Source organism: Alligator mississippiensis, chromosome 4, assembly GCF_030867095.1.
Source record: "Alligator mississippiensis isolate rAllMis1 chromosome 4, rAllMis1, whole genome shotgun sequence".
In the NCBI taxonomy this organism is placed as follows: domain Eukaryota; kingdom Metazoa; phylum Chordata; order Crocodylia; family Alligatoridae; genus Alligator; species Alligator mississippiensis.
Genome location: NC_081827.1, coordinates 176,400,277 through 176,419,474, shown reverse-complemented (window position 1 = coordinate 176,419,474; position 19,198 = coordinate 176,400,277). Strand labels below are relative to the sequence as shown.

The window sequence follows — 19,198 nt, the reverse complement described above, 5'->3', positions numbered from 1 at the left end:
CCTAAAGGTATGTTTACACTGCTATGAGGGTCAAATACAAGGGCTGCTCTCGACCGACCTGAGCAAAGTGCGTGCACCTTCTCATCTTACCTTGAGGCTCACACCAAAGGCCTCCATACTGTACTTCCTGTTCCTCAAGCAGAGCACTTCTAGGAATCACCCTGTCTCTCCTTCCATGTTTGATTCCACCCAGAGGCAAGAGAGACATAAGTGGGGGGCAAAAGAGTTGTGGGACTGTTGCTGAATGGCTGTGCTCCAGATCTGCACACATTACACTTATGGCATGATTTACACATTTATCGCACCATACATAGTAACAATGCCACATATTCAGCTAGTTTATGGCACCAGAAAGTGGCAAAGACAACCAGAAAAATATTTCACGTTGTTGTGGCTAGTTTGTATGGTGTCCCCATCTCGATACCATCAATTGTCAGCATCAGCATTGTGGCAAGGGTTAGCGCGGGGGACAGTGATTGTTGGGATCAGATCTCATCCTGCCACTAAATATGTAACAGGGGTCTGGGTGACTTCCAAATTCACTGTTGGGAAAGACAGGCTGGGAGGGGCAACTGGAAATTCAGATCCTGAATTCATTAGTGTGTCTGGGCCAGGTTGGACAGCTCCTGTGGTTGTGTGTAGGGGTTTATAGTACAGATGGTCAGTAAAGCAAAGGCATGAAAACTAAGTGACAGAGTAGATACCTAGGGCCTGGTCCCTGAAATCTTTATATATTTTCCATTAAATAATGACTGGATAGAGATAATCCTGGAAGCAGGGACCAGAACTTAGGTTTCCTCATATGCCAACTGAGTGCCCTAGCCACTAAGACTACAGAGTTGGCCTGTGGTCTCATAACCTCTTTCTCTGCTGCACCATGGCCCAGCTTCAACAGTAGAGTATTGCCTCCATCCTCACCTAGTTTAACTTAGAGTCTAATTGTTAGGGTAATGTCCTGGAAAGCAGGAGAAGTACAGTTATATACACTCTGGATGAGGATGAGAAGCGAATTAAACCAGGTCTCCCACTTCGAAGGCAAACAGGCCAAACACTATTCTATTAAAGGGTATCCAGTTATTAGAATCCCACTTAAATGAATCAGTTGAATATTAGAATCCAAACCCCAAAAGTTTTGTATTATATGCACTTTCCAACACTTATTACTATCTCACTTTATAGAAGTTATGTATAACAATGGAAATCTTAAACCATAATCTAGGTGTGTAAGATTTTTTCTGCCGGCTAGTAGAATGCAATTCATAGATTCATAGATGCTACGGTCGGAAGGGACCTCAATAGGTCATCGAGTCCGACCCCCTGCATAGGCAGGAAAGAGTGCTGGGTCTAGATGACCCCAGCTAGATGCCTATCTAACTTCCTCTTGAAGACCCCCAGGGTAGGGGAGAGCACCACCTCCCTTGGGAGCCCGTTCCAGACCTTGGTCACTCTAACTGTGAAGAAGTTCTTCCTAATGTCTAGTCTAAATCTGCTCTCCGCTAGCTTGTGGCCATTATTTCTTGTAACCCCCGGGGGTGCCTTGGTGAATAAAACCTCACCAATTCCCTTCTGTGCCCCCATGATGAACTTATAGGCAGTCACAAGGTCACCTCTCAACCTTCTCTTGCGGAGGCTGAAGAGGTCCAGGTGCCCCAGTCTCTCCTCATAGGGCTTGGCCTGCAAGCCTTTAACCATACGAGTGGCCCTTCTCTGGACCCTCTCCAGGTTATCCACATCCCTCTTGAAGTGTGGCGCCCAAAATTGAACACAGTACTCCAACTGCGGTCTGACCAGCGCCCGATAGAGGGGAAGTATCACCTCCTTGGATCTGTTTGTCATGCATATGTTGATGCATGATAAAGTGCCATTAGCTTTTCTGATGGCTTCGTCACACTGACGACTCATGTTCATCTTGGAGTCCACTAGGACTCCAAGATCCCTTTCCGCTTCCATTCCACCAAGCAGGTCATTTCCTAGGCAGTAGGTATGCTGGACATTTTTCCTCCCTAGGTGCAGCACTTTGCATTTCTCCTTGTTGAACTGCATTCTGTTGTTTTCTGCCCATTTGTCCAACCTGTTCAGGTCTGCTTGTAGTTGTTCCCTGCCCTCTGGAGTGTCTACTTCTTCCCACAGTTTTGTGTCATCCATAAACTTGGACAGAGTACACTTCATTCCCTCATCCAAGTTGCTGATGAAGACATTGAAGAGTATCGGTCCTAGGACCGAGCCCTGCGGGACTCCACTGCCCACACCCTTCCAGGTCGATACCGACCCATCCACTACAACTCTCTGGGTGCGACCCTCTAGCCAATTTGCCACCCACCGAACTGTGCAGTCATCCAAGTCACAGTCTCTTAACTTGTTCACCAGTATGGTGTGGGATACCGTATCGAAGGCCTTCCTGAAATTTAAATATATGACGTCAACCCCTACTCCTGCATCCAGGAGTTTTGTAACCTGGTCATAAAAAGAGACTAGATTAGTCAGGCAATGAACAGCAAAAACTCAACACAGTCTCTTACCAGGAGTTCACCTGGATTTTTTCTTTACAGTGGGCATATCTACATGTGCATTTACTGCACAGTAACTAACATGTCTTGATGCCAATGTAAAAGCGACTTACTGCACAGGAACTTACTGTGCAGCAAGTGGCTTTTACACTGGCCTCTAGACATGTAGGCATTACTGTGCAGTAATGATGTGTGTGCTCTGACTTGGGAGTAAAGTTGCTCTGAAATTGGAGCACACACACAGAATTACAGTGCAGTAAGGCATCTACATGTGCCTTCCTGCACAGTAATTAAGTGGGCATAAGTTTGCTACCTGCATTGTGCAGGTAGCAAATTTACACCCAACTCAGCGTAAGTCACCATAGTTACTGTACAGCATGGGTGTGTATGTATAGACACACACCTGTACTGTGCAGTAATTTTCAGTTACTGTTCTGTAACCTAAGGTACCATGAAGAACCTGTGCACATGTAGACACACCTTTTATTCACTTTAATTTGCTGCAGCTCATTAGAATTGCCAGTTACTACAATCAAAATTACTCTGCCTAATTAAATTCTAATAAGCAGTGGTTACAGAAGGTAAACAGGCAGGCAGATTTTTTCCAAGATGACTTTTAGATGTACATGCTTAGGAGTAGGTTCCAGGCCCTACATCTTGCATGGATGGAGATACCATCTCTTTTACCCATGTGTAATATACCCAAGCTCCAGAAATGGAGGTGTTTAGCTGCCCACCTGCAATGTAGGAGCTTAGGCCTCTAACTGTAGTTTTGAATCCCAGTCCAGGAACCAGGGACCTAAAATTCAGGTATGCAGAGTAAGTCTTTTATTGAATCTGGTCTTTGGGTCTTTAAGTTTCAATCTCTAAAGCCATTAAGCAGTTAGAGATAAAGACCATCTCTAATGCAACAAAAATTAGGGAACAGGAGAAACTAATAGAAAAATTTCCATGTAAGGAGGGCATTTCAGCCTGAAACTAAACAAAAGTAATATTTTTCTCCATTACACACATTGTGTTTTAATTGCAGCCCCTTAGCTGTACTCACAGCCATTATTTTAAAGTTGGTAGGCATTACACTCCCAGATAATTTGACTTTCTTTAGAAGAATGCCCCAGGAAGTGTAGCTGAAAAGACAACAGACCCAGTACTATATGGTGGTTGTTTTTGCTAACCTACAATACCAGCACTGATTTAAAAATGTACTGAGCCATTTGGTTGCTATGTTACAGATGTTGCTTTGTACTTTTCACAGTATATTTCTGAAGATTATGAGGTAAATGCTCAGCTAGTGTAAACTATTGATATCAGTGGAAAAAAGCCAATTGATGTCAGTTGAACATCTGGGCCCTCCAGGAAAGTGCATATGCATTTGTTGATTTAAAAAATGGATGCCTACAGAATAAAAGACATAACTGCATTTAAAGATTCTGTCATTCCTGGATCGAATTCTGTTGTAAGCGTATACTGCCTCTGCACAGACTTGCATGATAAAGCATTTTGTATTGCACTGAAATAGATCCACAGCTAACTATTTCTGTAAACTTAAAATCTTTTGCAGAGACACCCCACTATCCATAAACACTAGAAATTCTAGTCAACGTATGGCACTGAGCTGCATCTCAAAGCATCTCTGTGAGGCTGTAGTCAAACCATAGGACAAGTTTTGGAGAATCACAGAAATGCTATTTTTACCTGAAAACAGCAACAACTCCTTGTCTGAGGCCATATCTTCCTGAGAGGTGGGTTGCAAGTCCATATATCTTCCTTGCGAAAATGTTAATAGGATTTGTATAAACATGCTTGTATACTAAGAAATGTTAGACAAATTCTGAATATGAAGTTCTAGCTGCCCTTTGACCTTCAGGACACTAAGCAGTTTTTACAGGATGTGAAAAGGTTAATTAATAGCAGATGGTAGAAAACAGGACTTTGAGAGGAAGGACGATATAGTTACTAGGGATGTGCGAAATGGGCCCTATTCGGTTCAGATTAGATTTGGCCCGAATCGGGGACAGTGATTTGATTTGTTGATTCAGATCAGTCCCTGATTTGATTCAACCGAATCCAAATCTGAAGATGCGATGCTGGTTCGGAGAATCAGTGATTCAGACATAGACACAGCTTTAAATGCTTTTTCTACATGCCTTGAGGTATCCAGCACAGCTCGTGAATGCTGCGATGCTGGGACGGATGGAGCGTCCCACAGAAGGGGGGAGGGGCCCGTGTGCTCGGTGGTGAACCCGGAAGTGGACTGGGAATACTTCTGGTCCACTTCTGGGTTCAGTGGGGAGCGTGCGAGGGGCCCCCCACCTGCACCTCTCTGGCTCAGTGATCAGCTATGGGGGGACCCCAGGTGCCCCCCCAGACCCAGGAGACACGAGTCACTGAGCTGGGAGGTGTGGGGGGGCCCCCAACATGCTCTCCCGCAGGCCCGGAAGTGGACCAGAAATGCTCCTGGTCCACTTCCAGGTCTGCTGCCGAGCACGCTGGGGAGCCCCCTGTGCTCCTGTGGGGCACTCCATCCTCTCCAGCATGACAGCATTCACAAGCCACCTGGTACCTTGAGGTATGCAGAAAAAACATGTAAAGCTGTGTCTATGTCCGAATCATCGAATCTTTCCAAATCTCTCTGAATCTATTTGGCAGGTTCTGATTCAACTTGGAGAGATTAAAGGATCTTCTAATTCGATTCGGATTCAGAGATTCAGTCACCAAATCAGGCTGAATCTCCACTGAATTGAATCAGGGACTGAAGCTTTGCACAGCCATAATAGGTACAGTACTGTACTGTCATTTGGGAGTGAAGGTATCAACTCCTGACTCTCCCACAGACTCTCCATTTGACTTTGTGACAGTCGCTCAATGCAACTGTACCTCAGCTCCCCACTAGTAAAACAGAAATAGTTATACTTCCTTTTTCTTTATGGGCTTTAAGATCTTTTGGACAATGACTGTGTTTTGCAAAGTGTTTAGACCAGGAGCGAGCAATTATATCGGGTGGAGGGCCGCTTACTAAGTTTTGGCAAGCCATCAAGGGCCGCATGACAGGCAGCCAGGGGCAGATAAATATTAACTTTCTAAAATTTAGGGGCCCCACGGGCCAGATAGAATGGCCTCGAAGGCTGCATCTGGCCTGTGGGCCATATTTTGCCCACCCCTGGTTTAGACAGTGACTAACAAACACCATGGGGCCCAATCTCAGGAGTGGCTGGAGGTACTACACTGATACAAACAATTGGTAGCTGATACAAACAGTTAATCAACAAAGATCTATTTTTAACCCAGAGGGTTAATATCTCTTAGACCAGAACTACTCAGAATCCCCAAATTCTTCTCTAAAGGGAGATAATTAACAAGGTTTATGGGCACTTTTAGAGAGAAAGAATATCCAGTTCTGCAAATCTGTATTTCAAATGCAGTGCAATGATTAATTGAAGCTCTCCCATTCTGGGCTCTCTGATTTAAATATCTGAAAACAGCAAGCTTAGTCCCACAGCTGAGTTAACCACAAACAGATCAACTGAATGCTTGCCTCTAAAGTCTCTCCAAATCTGTCAAGAGTCCCACCGTCTCCCAGAACTTGACTTAGATTTTAAGGCTAGGATTTTCAGTTAGTCAACCACCCCCTATTCATTTACACTTGGAATTGGGCTTCTTGAAATGTTCAGCCTAAACCAACAGAATATGCTGCATTCAAACACTGCAACACTATTTTATGCAACCACAAAACTTATAGAATGTCTTTCACCCCCAAAGCAACTTGTAAGTGATATAAACCCAGTGGTATTTCACCAATGAACAGTATCCAACTCTGGGTCAGGAAGTGACAGCAATACCTGTAACTGGAATGTGGCATTTTGTCCAAGAGTTGGCTAAACAGGGATTATTTTGTCAAGGTCATTAAGTCAAAACTGTATTGTTAAAAAAAAATTGAAGTGCAGTAAGATCTTAATTTTCTAGCAGAGTAAGACAGGTCCCACATTCTTGTCCCAAAAGCATATTCATAGCAAATTGCATGAACCTGAAATTTAGCAAATGAAATAAATCCCTCTCAGGTACTCATCTGGCTCTCATTGCTACAGAATCTTTAATGTATTTAAATTTGAGTCACCTGTGAGTTAGGATGATCCCCATTCAATAGCTGTGAAAATGAAATGGAGAGGCACGATGACTTGTCCAGGGTTACACAGGAAGTTTATGGTATAGCAAGACCTCCACAAGACTGTCTACTCTCCCAGGAGATGTAAAGACTGTCTTGTCTGTGCCTGCATTGGAAACTGTGGTTGTAAGCAGTGAATTACTGCAGGCCTGGCTATGTATGTGCATATATAAAGAAGGGAGGTATTACAGAGGAGAATTGAGTTGCACTTTCTTCAGTAGGTATGTTTAGCTTTTTAAATAACCCAGTGACAACAATATTAAGAAGGCAAATATGTTTACGAGTGAATGTTGAACATCAAAATTCACCTTACAATGTGAGCTTTGTGCAATGGCCAATAGGAGCTGGCTGGAACTAACTCTCAGCAATTTCTTTCAGTACAGAACCCAAGAATCAGCCATGCAGGTCCTGTTAAGATGTGTAATTCTGCATACGCCAATCTAAAAAAATCTGCCCTTAGAAGATGCTTGTAGTGGTTACACATGTTTATGCCTGCCGTAGTTAGAAGGAAAAGGTATGACAAAATAAAATAAATCTTTCTGCAATTATCAGTGTATTACCTCCTTTTGTCTCCAAAATATTTTCAGCTCATTAAATTTACAAGTATGGAAACCCTGACACTGGATTTCCAGCAAATAAAAGGCAAGGTAGACTTGCACTTTATAGACAAACCAAAGTAGATATCTAGATATATGTTTACACACACACACACACACACACACACACACACACACACACACACACACACACACACACACACACCCCTATCTAAATATGTAGAAGAAGCTTTCATGAACTGAAGCTTACTTCATCAGATGCTATGAAAGGACTTGCAGAGAGCAGATTATAAGAAAGAGAGAGAGGAAAGACGGGGGCAGTGCTGGGGGAGACAAGGAAACAAGCAGTAAACCCATAGGAACAAAGAAGTCACAAAAGCTAATCCAGGTAATGGGATAAGAATCCATGTCCCTGTTTAAACCATATTTAACACAGTCAAGTGTGTGGAGGATTTCTTGTTCTACAATTTCCTATTCATATAGGCTCCTGATGCTGTTTCCACTGAAGCTACAGAAAACTCCACTGACTACTATGGTCAAAAACCAGGGTCAGACTGCCTTTAAAACTTACACGTGTGTCTCCTAGACTGCAACTACGGTAGCAAGTAACCCAAGGTAGTCTTCAACCCTAATAAGCTAATAAGATAAGAAAAATGTAGCAGCAGTATATGGCCCTGAAAGCCACCACTGTAAAATTACTCACCACAGTGAACAAACTAAATTAAAGCTCTGTACATTTTTGCTGTCAGCCCTACCTAGTGGTAAAAGGCCTCACTTTTTCACAATGTGCTGCTTGGTTTTAAAAGGTCTTGTACTCCCTGTTCCTTTCACTCACCAGTTCTTCTTAAAGACACTGCAGGAAATTGAGCATCATAAAAAATTACAGAACAGTTACTTCGTTCGGTATACAGCACCATGAAACTGCTGGTCTTAAAATGAAGAATATCTGAGGTTTTTCCCTCAATAATGTTTTTTCTGGCTATGCCACTGGGGTTTCACATCTGGTGCTTGGTATGACATTAAATTTTAGAGTACAGCTTTCCCAAACTCCACCCATTTATATTATATATAATTCCTAGTAGTCGAAAATGCCTCAAACCTGCCCTTAAAAATAGCTGGTGAGAGGAAACGATTGGATACTCATTTTTCTGCATCTATAAACTGAAGCTTCAACACATCTATTTGGCTGGGGTATCAGACACTCAGCTACTCTGAATGTTCAGATATCTAAAACTAGAGACAGCAGACCATACTGCCTGATGCACCAACTTCCATAGAACTATGAAAAATCATGCCAATTAGGAATCTGCCCACTGGACCAAATTTTACACCTTTTTTTTCTTATATGAAGTAGCTCTAATTAACTCTTGCATTAGACTTTATGGTGAGAAAGAAGTAACACCCTAACAGACCCCCTCTAATGCCTGCCTAATGCCTGTCCCCTACCTGTTATACATCCCAACACAGCAGATAGGCATCCAGGCATCTTCTGAATGAAAGGGGATAAGAGGAAGGGAGTCACAGAGGCATCTAACCTGTCTTTCCACATGGCAGTGCGGGGGGGGCGGTCCATGCACAGATTTGCAGTGTTGATTTTGATTCTTTAATGGGACTGTCTTTGATATCGCTCAGTAACCATAAAAGATCACGCTCACTGTGTGTGCTTTTGCTACTCTCCAGACTACTGACCTACTCAGAGCTTCACTACTGTCCACTGCTAACAGGAGTGCTTCACAGTAAACCAGCCTGCTGAACATCATTGTCAAGTTTTGTTGGGCAGAGAGAAAACAGCAGTGGCTTCTCTATACTTAAGGCGTCATTAACCAGTTAAGCACACCTTAAGTGATCACCTGGCCACATGTTCAATCAATTAATGGCTTGATAAAAAGAGGAACGTGCTACAGAATTATTCCACAAAATGTGTAACAAATTTGTAGCTGCTTCCCATCATGCTATAAATTGAATGTGCAGCCAGGGGCCCCTGTGGCTGGAAATCCATCAGCTAACTGGAGCTCTCAGGTGGAGGGTAGGGGGGCATGCCCCCCACCAGCTGGGAGACCAGTTGCTGCAATCTCCCAGCCACAGAGGTGTGTGGGGCAAGGTGAGCCCATGCAACAAAGCATGATGGGATCTGATTTGTGATCCCACAATCCCCTCTTTAAAGTATTTATCCATACAGAACTCCTGCCAGCTAGGGAAGATATTATCCCCTTTTTATAGAATGGGAGATTAGGCCTAAAAAGAGACAGTGATGTGCACAACGACATGCAGGAATCAGTGGCAGAGCTTGGACTTCAACCCTTGTTTCTCAAGTTCAAGCCTACTGCCCTAAGCAGCAAGCCATCCATCCTGTCTTCACCTTAACTATTTACTAATTTGCTTTTGTGAGCAGGTCACCACTACCTATTCAGGTATTTTTATTACAGTATCCCTTAGTGTTATTTAAATAGTATCTTAGTATGCTATTATTATTAATCTATGTAAATAAAATCATATTTAAAAATTCCCAGATCAATTATTATCACAGCTAAAATGCATGCAGGGTTTTTCATTTTTTATTCTGCCTCTAATCTGTAACTTGTATATGGAAGATTTTCTGTTTTTTCATATATTGCACATATGTATTTTCAGGAGGAAAATTCTCTTTAATCCCCGAGAAAAATGAAGGTCATTGGAAACACTTCTGAACCCCCGCCCCACACCCAAAAAAAACAAAAAAACAAAAAACCCTTCTTCCAAGTGTCTTTTAGAATAAACAGTAATTTTCTGGATACTCATTCATTTTTTTTAAACAGATAAAAGGTAGACAGAATTACCAATTTCACTAAAAACAATGAATAAGACAAAACAGGATGCAGATAACAGTTTGTAATAATCTAGCATTGATTATGTGTATTTAAGTACCACTCTATATTAACATATGAAATATATACATCAGCCTTAAGACAAAACAATAATGAAGACTGCTTTCTTTCTTTTTAAAACCAGCAAAATTAGATGAGAGATGAATTTTCTTGGTGTTGTATTATCTGACAACAGTGACTGTAGTAAGCTATTACACAACGCTGTGATAACAGCTTTCCTGTTTTGTAAAAGACACAGCAATTCCATATTATTAAAATTATTTATTTGCTATGCTGTGACAATAAGCTGGCAGGCAGCTGTTACAAGGAAAACAGCTCACAGTCCAGATTTAAAGAACTGGCAATGGGAAAAATGGAAACAGTAAAAACAGGCTGCCCTAAGAAAGGGAGGAGGTGGGGAAAAGGGGGCACACTTGTTTTTCTGAGGGGTAGGGGTTTAAGCGACACAAAAAGGGAGTGAAGTGCCCAACTGCCACTGACTATACATAGATTTTCAAGGAGCTAAATTCATTTAATTTGTCCCTCTTGTCCTGTGAAGTTATAGTAATTTACAGTTGGGAACGAAATTATTTTAATTCATGAAAAAGATTGATGAAAAGACAGATGTGCTATCTAATTTGTTTCTATGAAATGATTCTGGTGTTCAAACAACCTCCCTCCTCCACCCACACATTTTCTTCCCTCTCCCCTCCCAATGTCAAGCTGAACATTGATATGCAGTTTTCAATAAAAATGTGGACTTGAACACTTATGGCGGGGATGGTAGTATGGGTGGAAGAAGGGATTTCTTATCTGACCAAAAGCCAAGCATTTCCTTTTCCCCATGGACGATTTTCACCTGCCTCTACAAAGGGTCATCAAAAGAGCCCCGAACAGCTGAATAAACTGTGGGGAAAAGCATTCTGCGCAAGAGGAAAAGCTTGCAGAATGGAATGGAGATGGAGACTGGAGCTTTGAGACTGACACTTCTGGTGGGCTTGAAGACTGAGGAGTATACAGTGAAATACGAGCTTGGAGATGCACACCAGAGATGTACAGTACAGGCTTCTGAAGACTAAACAAGAAGTTTAAATCTTAATGTGGTGGGCAAAAGGGAGCCACAGGAGAGATCTGCAAAGTAGTATGATAGGATTGGATCAACAGACGAGGAAGGAAATTACTAGAGGGTTGCCTTTTGGACTGGCTGAAAGGACCAATGTAGGTGTCAGAGAAGCTGTAAGGGCTGCAGTAATTAAGACGGGAGACAGTCAGGGAAGAGATTAATGATTTAGCTGTCAAGATAGAAAGAAACAGCTGGAATGTTAATACATTGTGAAGAAGATATATCAGGCTTTAAACACAGTCTAGATTAGTAGAGGAAAAAAAAGAAATAATATTGGGGAAAAAATAGAGCATTGAACAATTTCAATTTAAAGTCTTCCCTTCTCTTGTTTCTGCACTGGGTTTGCTCTTGGCAAGCTGTCTCTACTGTCTGAGTGGTTTACTGAAAGTGATTTGAGTAATTGATTATTTCATTTAATTAGGAGATAATTTCTCTTTCCTCTGTGTACACAAGAGCAAACTTCATGTGGTAAACTGTCTCTGAATGTGAACAGATCAAGCACAGTTTATACCCTACCTAAATGGAAGATGTCAATATTCTATTGCTACTGGGGGCTACAGAATTAAATTAACTTTCTGAAATCATTTTTGAGAGCTCATACAAACCTTTGGGAGTTCACTTAACATCTCACTGACTCATTCTCATTGTCAGTAAAGCACCAGTTGTACAGTTTCAGGCATCCTGGCCATGTCATTCCCATATCTTTGTGGCACTTTTCAAATCAACAGATCATGTACCATCAGAAGTTATGTCTGCATGTACTTCCACAGATGTGTGCATGCTTTAAGGTTGCAAAAGGGATTAAAGAGGAAAGTACATGGCCAGATATTATCCAATACTCTGCATTAACAACCCCTATTCACAATCTGAAAAATGTGCTTCCCCATTCAGGTGTCTAAAGGAGACCTGAACTCTTTGGAGAACTATAGCCCCAACATAAACTACTGAGCACTTCCAAAAATCTAGTGTACAGAAAATGCAAAGGTATCTGGCAATGTAGGTCTTTGTTCTTTATTTCTTCTTTCTTTTTCTATGGGACTATTCCTTAGCAGTCTGCAAAAATAAAGTTCATTGCAGTTGGGGCCTCCTAGGCTTACTCTAACAGTGACAGCAAAAGTATGATCAATTGTGTGAATTACTTTTTTTCATAGTTATCTAAACTAAAACTGTCATCACCTATGATCAGGTATCATTAAGAACAGGCAAAGCATTCAGATAAATAGTCCCAAGTATTTATAGTTCAAACCTGTTTCCATAAAGTAAATGGCAAAACTCCCCTTGACTTCAATGATGGCCTTTTAAAAGTACTACCTCATTTAAATGAGCATACTAATTTTTAGGTCCTGGCACCCAACCTGTGCAATGCATCCTCCAGTGATACCACAGCGGCTAAGCTAGTTTACAGGTGCAGAGCACCTAAGCCACAGTACATATCTGCAAAGCCAAGTAAGTGCCTCTTTGCAACGAAGTGCAGAATGTTTAATCCACTTAGGAATTTTAACTGCATGTGTGGAAGTCAAATGGGGCTGCCAAAGGTTCGCTTTGTTTCTGGTTTCTGATCCTGCTCTAACTGAAGTCAACAGGATATTGGTCAATGACTTTACCAAGATCAGGATTAGGACAACTAGCCATCTTTGCTTATACCTGAGTGTAGACCACTAGTGGGACCTGGAATGGTAGAAGTTTTCCTGCCTTCCAAGAAAAGATCAAGAGGCTGCATTAATAAAGGAAACAATGTTAATACCTTGAAGCTTTATGCGCTGTTTTTGTACTCACACCTCACAAAGTGTGAACAGTGTATAAATGCAGAATTAACACACAGGCACATAGAGATATGCAGACATCCACCCGCCCCCACCCTCTAACAAAATGAAGCACTTAGCCAGCCTGCAGGTTGTCTACAAATAACATAGTGATATTTTATAACAGTCTACAATGTGGCAGAAAGAAGAAAGGGCCCAGCCCATAACTGATCCTTTGATTACACTGGGAAATAATTGCTTTCATGTTTTGATTATGTAATACTCTGGATTCCTCTTTCACTCAGAGAGACTAAAGAGGAAAAGACTACACAAGCATGTCAGCCAGAGGCTGCAAAAGAACAGCCAAGAGTCATGGAAGCTATAGTTCAGGACTTTCCTCATCCCTTTGTGAAAAAAAGCACATGAAACTAGTGCAGGAGCTGGGGATGGAAGATTAAGAAAAGAACCAGTCAGGAGGCTCTGGGAGTAAGATAATCAGTGAGTATCAGAAGTCTAATGCACAGAGAAAGAGGAAAATAGCCACCTTGGTTGCAGGCTGAGTGGCAGAAGCAAAAACAGGGGAATCTAACCCAAACACAAAGAGGCATGGCGTACTGAGCCATTTCCCAGGTTGGGAAGAAAGGAGCCACAACTTGCAGAAAAGACATTCTACTCAGCTCCGGCTACAAAGGGTAAGCTGATACTCCTTGAAAAAGAGGGACTTCAAGCAGCCAAGACCATCTGAGGACAGCACCCTCTCTGGGCTGAAGAAAACAACCACAAGTTATAATAATAGCTGTCACAATAATTAGGATAAAAACAACATTCGACTGCTGTTGCATTTTATCTCTAGTTATCCTCCCCACAAAAACATGGTCACACCCATCGTGTAGTCTTATTCTTAGCAGATACAGATAAAGACACTATGCTCAGCCCAGTGAACAACGATTCCTTTTTGTGGCCATGTTTGTTTTGCATTAGGTGTATTCTATAAACATCCTCAGTAAAATGTTCAGAGAGAACAGAGAAAAGCAGCTTCAGACAATGAATTCTATGTTGTAACTGATAGACTGTCTATCAGCTCACTTTGCAATAAACGTTCTTGGCAGCTGCTAACCCCAAAGTTGATATTTGAAAATAGAAAAATGCTTTGTTGCAGATTCAGTTTACAGTATTTGTGCCCAGGAGGTCTGGCTCTTGGATATATTAACTTACACTGTCAATAAGACAATTTCTACTTAAAACAGAAACATCTGTAAAAAAAAAAAAAAGTTGGCAAATTCACTATGCATTTTTGTTTTCATTAAAGTTTCTGCCACTATTCCACAAATCCATTCAATGTTAGACAGGCTAAATGGAGTCATTATTTCATTTGAAACATCATCAGAATATACAACACAAGCATGCTCTCTCTCAAGGAATGCAGTCATGAGCAATCTTTGTTTTTTTTGAGAATGCCACCAGGATTTATTAGTTGATCCATCGAAGCAAAGATCAGGGGTCTATGATGCTGCCCAAGCCATAGATTGACAGTTCTTGGATGAACACAAACAGAAAACCCACCTCTTGGTGTAGTCATGAAGTTATCTGTCACAGGATGCCTTAGTTCAGGTTTCTGCAGTCTGAAACAAATCAAATGCCTCAGTCAATTACCGCTACTCAAAGAAAAGGCTCTTAAGTGTCTGACAATCTTGAAATCCAGCTGAATGTTATAAGAAGGGGATGTAGAGGCCCAGATTCTTTCCTGTGGCCTGGCTGATTTATACTTATGCAAATGCTCCCTTATGTAGCTGGATCTTGGAGGAAAGCTCTGGTGACATACAGCATGAAGAATAGCTTCTGTGCCTCTACTGCTCCCTTGGTTGCCATTGTAAAGGATATGGCCAGGGCTTCCTTGCAGTCTACCGAAGGCCTTGTTGCACATTAATTTTAGGCAGCTCCTGGAGCTCTCAACCCCTGGATTGTCCACACATGAACACCTGAAACTAATTTTAAGCACACTTTAGGTGGCTTAAAGTTACACCACTCCAGGGCAGGTTTCTCTCTGATCCATTTTACCAGGTTGTGTTCCATTAATGTGTGGCCACTCCTTAAATGGAGTTCCCTAAATTGCAGCCTTCCAGCAGCCTAGGATGCAGTATCCCCTTCCCCACCCTCCTGTTCTGTGTGGCCCAACTTTCCACCCCTGAACTCAACTGATGGAGTGGGGTGAGTTCTGGCACAAAGCCAACTCCTCCTGCCGCCACTGCAGGTGGGACCATGCCACCCCCAGGGGTGAAACCCTGAGCAAATAGCCTGTAGAGCATATGCCAGCTAGCCAGGTCACAGGGCATGGATGGATCTAGGAGTGGAATCTAGTGGAGGCTGGGGGGAAACAAGGTAGGCAGCTGGATCAGGTCTCCATGAGCTGAGGTTTCTTTCCTGGGGCAGGGGAAGCTCCTCAAAAGTGCCTTCTCTTGTTGCTCTCACCTCCCAGCCACCTCAAGATGTATGACTAGAACCCCCCACACCCCAATCCCAAACATGGTATCTTCTTTAATTTGCTTCCTCTTTATTTTTTGTAATCCTTTGTTTAACTTTTTATTTTATCCTTCAATGGCTGACTTCTTTCATTTCACCACCCTTCCCTCATCCCCATTTCTTTTTACTTCCCATTTTATTACCCACCCCCATCTCATTAACTTTCTGCCTCCCCACTTCATGTTCCCTCTCCCCACACTCACCACAACCCATCTCTCACACACCACTACCTGAAGCAGGGATGGAAACCTGTCTTGGCTCACCAGCCCTACACCAGCAACTCACAGCTGTAGCTCTTAGTCAGGTCCCTGGTCACCAGACCTCTAGTGGCAAGTGACAGCTGTGCAGGTAGGGGACAGTCAGAGAACATTTTAGCTTTAAGTTGTGACTGCTCCAAACCTGAGCTAGCACTAACACTGACCAACATTTGAGAAGCTAAAAGTGCAATGTGTAACAAGGCCATGAGGCGAGTGGAATCTAGTGCAAATAAGAGCAGCATTCAAACTGCACTACCTTATGCCCAAGGCTTGGCTTTAAAAACAAAAATATGCAGATTTGGGGCACATAATGGTGATTTAAAGCTACATTTTCATATCATCCTCCCTTCTAAATTGCCATTGGCTTTTCAGAGGCCTGCTTGCTAGATGGGCTAGAGTGCCTTATAACACCAGCTGAGAAAGGGCTATGCATTTGTATTAGAAAGGAGGAGCGTATCCTTTACGTCAAGTCAATAAAACCGTTTCAAAAAAGAAAATTCCAGCAATTAAAATATGTGAGACAAGTCCAGTTTTTTCACTTGCATAACAGGAGATTTGAGAGGGTCCAACAGATATCACATGCCCCATTCTGCTATACCCTGTACAAACATAACCACAGTTCCAGTCAAGAAGAGATTACAGTCAAATTGGACAAAGGATAAGCGGGGAACCACACCTGGCATAGAGAGGGAAAGGGACTCTTTCAAGCACACATAGCAGATGTCTGGCAGAACTAGGATAAGCCTCACCCCAGTGCCCTCTCCACTCTTAATGCTATCTCTTGGATATAATTTTTCTAAGCATTAGCTAGAAAATAGAATACCAGTTATTGTTTTATTTCCCCTGTACAGAGCTACGTCCCTCTCAGAGGTCTGCCATTTTCCCTACTGAAAGACTGATTTTGATAATGAAGAGCAGGACTGAAAGAATAAAGCATCATCACAAAAGCCAATGTTTAAGGCAAGTCCTTAAAATGTATGGTTTATAATTCCTGTTGAATTATGCTCAATAAAATATAAATAAATAATAAATAATAATGGGTTAAATGCTGGCGCATTAAAGATGTAACAAATAAGATGCATGCGGTAATGCATGTGGCTGCTCAGTGTAAAATTACCAACTATTTACCTAATAAAAGGCTTCTCACCATCCCACTGTATCACTGTCACAGTGGAGGAATTTCCTTTTCCCTCATAGCAAAGGCTGCATGGTGGTCACACCTAACTAAAGAAAACGGACTCCTCTGAAGCCACAGTACCAGGCACTACCTTTGCCCACCGTCACCCTCAGTGCTCCCATGGTATTGTCCCTACTTGCGTGATTTTTTGCAGGAATTATCCATGGTGCTGGAGCAGGAAATGATGTGCATTTTCCCTGCTTCTTCCCTCTCCATTTGATTCACTCACTTTCAACTCCTTATCCAAGCACAGGTCCCAGACCTGCACAGAGGCCACTCGGGGCCTGGAAAGGGCAGGGATACAGGAATGGATTTACGGGTGGTGCAGTACCATGGTCACACCCACCTTTGGCTGCGTGCAGCATGCACAGTGATGTCTCAGATCTCACCTGCACCTCAGTGCAGCTCCTGCTGGGAGTTCTGCATGTGCTGCGAGCTCTATGAACTATCCACTGGTCCAAATTCAGTAGCAAGGGAAAGGAGGGGAGAAGCAGCCAGCAGCAATGCACAGGCCCTGCTTTCATGCAGCTCTTGAGGCTCTGTGCTGCCTCTGCTTCCTACCTCCTCCTTTTCCCACTGCTAAATGCAACAGGGTGGAACGGGGAAGGGAGGGAAAGAAAGAACAAAGAGCATCAGGCTCTGGAGCTGCTTGAAAACAAGGACTCCAAGCAGACCCTAAACAGCTGAGCTGGGGGATCATATGTGGAGCTCCAGCAGGAGCTGCTGACAGTTCACTCATATCTGGGATCACAGTAAGGGGCTGATGCTTTCCTCAATGAGTTCTCTTCACTGTGCATGTATGTGTATGTATGTGCTTCAGCACAAGAAGGTATGATCACACCTATACTGCTGCAATCCTGGAGCCAGCCAGGTGGGGATAGTACTGTGAAGGTAGCTTAGCCCCACACCTTACACAAACAGAAAGAAAGTCTGTGTGCAACAGATCTCTTCTGTATCTAGGCTCATCAGGGAACATTAAGCCAAAAGCATTGGTTAAGTCAGGGCAATTATGGGGGAAATATAAAGTGCTAACGCCAGTGAAACAAGAAAATGACAGCATGTACCGATGCCTCTACTGACAGTGGATTGAGAACTCTATAGTCACACTGTGCTGTAAATAAAATCATTTATTCACAAACTGCAATTTAAGGTGACTAGGCCTACAAATCATAGTTCACATTGCACATCATGTGGAAATGCTATGGGGGATCTTTAAGGAAGGGGCAGTGTCAAATCATTAAATGAGAGTCAGCCAGAAGTCAGGATTCCTGTATTCTATTCCTGGATGTACGGTTTCCTACCAAGCAGTCGCTTAACCTCTCCGTGCCTCAGCTTCCTACCATATTTAAAATGGGCCTAATAATACCACATGGGCATAATGAAACTTAATTCATGTATATCAAGTGCTTTGAGGCTCCTAAAAGAAAAGCAGCTAATATAGGTGCCAATTATCAAGTATTATTATCTACTTACTGTATACCAAGGAGGGGTGCTAGTTTTACTTTCCAGCTTTAAAGCCAACAAAAGCAGGTGACGGCCACTTTCCAGTGGGAATGTACGTGGCTGCCCTGAACCAAAACACTGTCGTGCAGATGACTAACAACAGTCAGAGTGTTCCTGTTCATTTTGCCTGAATAAAAACCATACTAAAATGTTCACTGCTGTGTGTGTGTGCATGCATGCGTGTGGCGGGGGGGCACGGTAAGGATAGGCAAGGAAATGACCAACATCAATGGGAATAAAAGCACGTTGCACTTTTATTCAACTTTAAAACAACTGTAAAATGCAAGGTAGGTTGGGTTATCTACCCATTTTATACAAGGTCTGATCCAAAGTCTACTGAAGCCCATGGGACTGAGTTCATACACAAGGAACAGGCAGAGTACTGACAATTCAAAATAACCCATTTACTGAGATACAAATAGAAGCCAGGGGTCTCATTTTCCCGTGTTTTATTTTTGCAATACAGTCTAAAAGTGCAGTAGGTCTGTCTCATGTCTAATTTATACAGGCAGGTCTCATAAGATACGAGGTCTGCGGTACAACCAGGAGAGGGGTAGGGTGGAAAAAACTCTGTTTATCTCCTTTTCCTCACTTTCCACCCAGCCAGTCATCTCCTACAGTACGTTGGTTGGGAGTGGTCCCTATTATCCTGGGTTAAATCCACATGTCTGAGAAGGAAAGCAGCTCTAATCCTGCCAGATTTGCTAAATGAGATTTGGCTCTAAATGCTAAGCTGGCCCCACCCTATCATGCAGCATTGTCTACAAAAGATTTAAGTCCTTTATGGAGGTGCTACATGTTCCAGAT

At 42.6% G+C, this 19,198-nt stretch overlaps 1 protein-coding gene across 20 annotated transcripts in view; it reads right to left on the bottom strand.

Annotated features, from left to right (window-relative positions):
• The window catches only part of MAP2 (microtubule associated protein 2), a 388,240-nt gene that overhangs the window by 281,923 nt on the left and 87,119 nt on the right, over window positions 1-19,198 (bottom strand). For 19 of the 20 annotated variants that reach the window (XM_059727110.1, XM_019492133.2, XM_059727117.1 and 16 more), the window contains exon 2: window positions 14,498-14,556. The exons of the other annotated variant lie outside the window; for it this stretch is intronic. The gene's annotated coding sequence lies outside the window, so the exon portion shown is untranslated. The remainder of the gene's footprint in view (window positions 1-14,497; window positions 14,557-19,198) is intronic. 20 annotated transcript variants of the gene reach the window in all.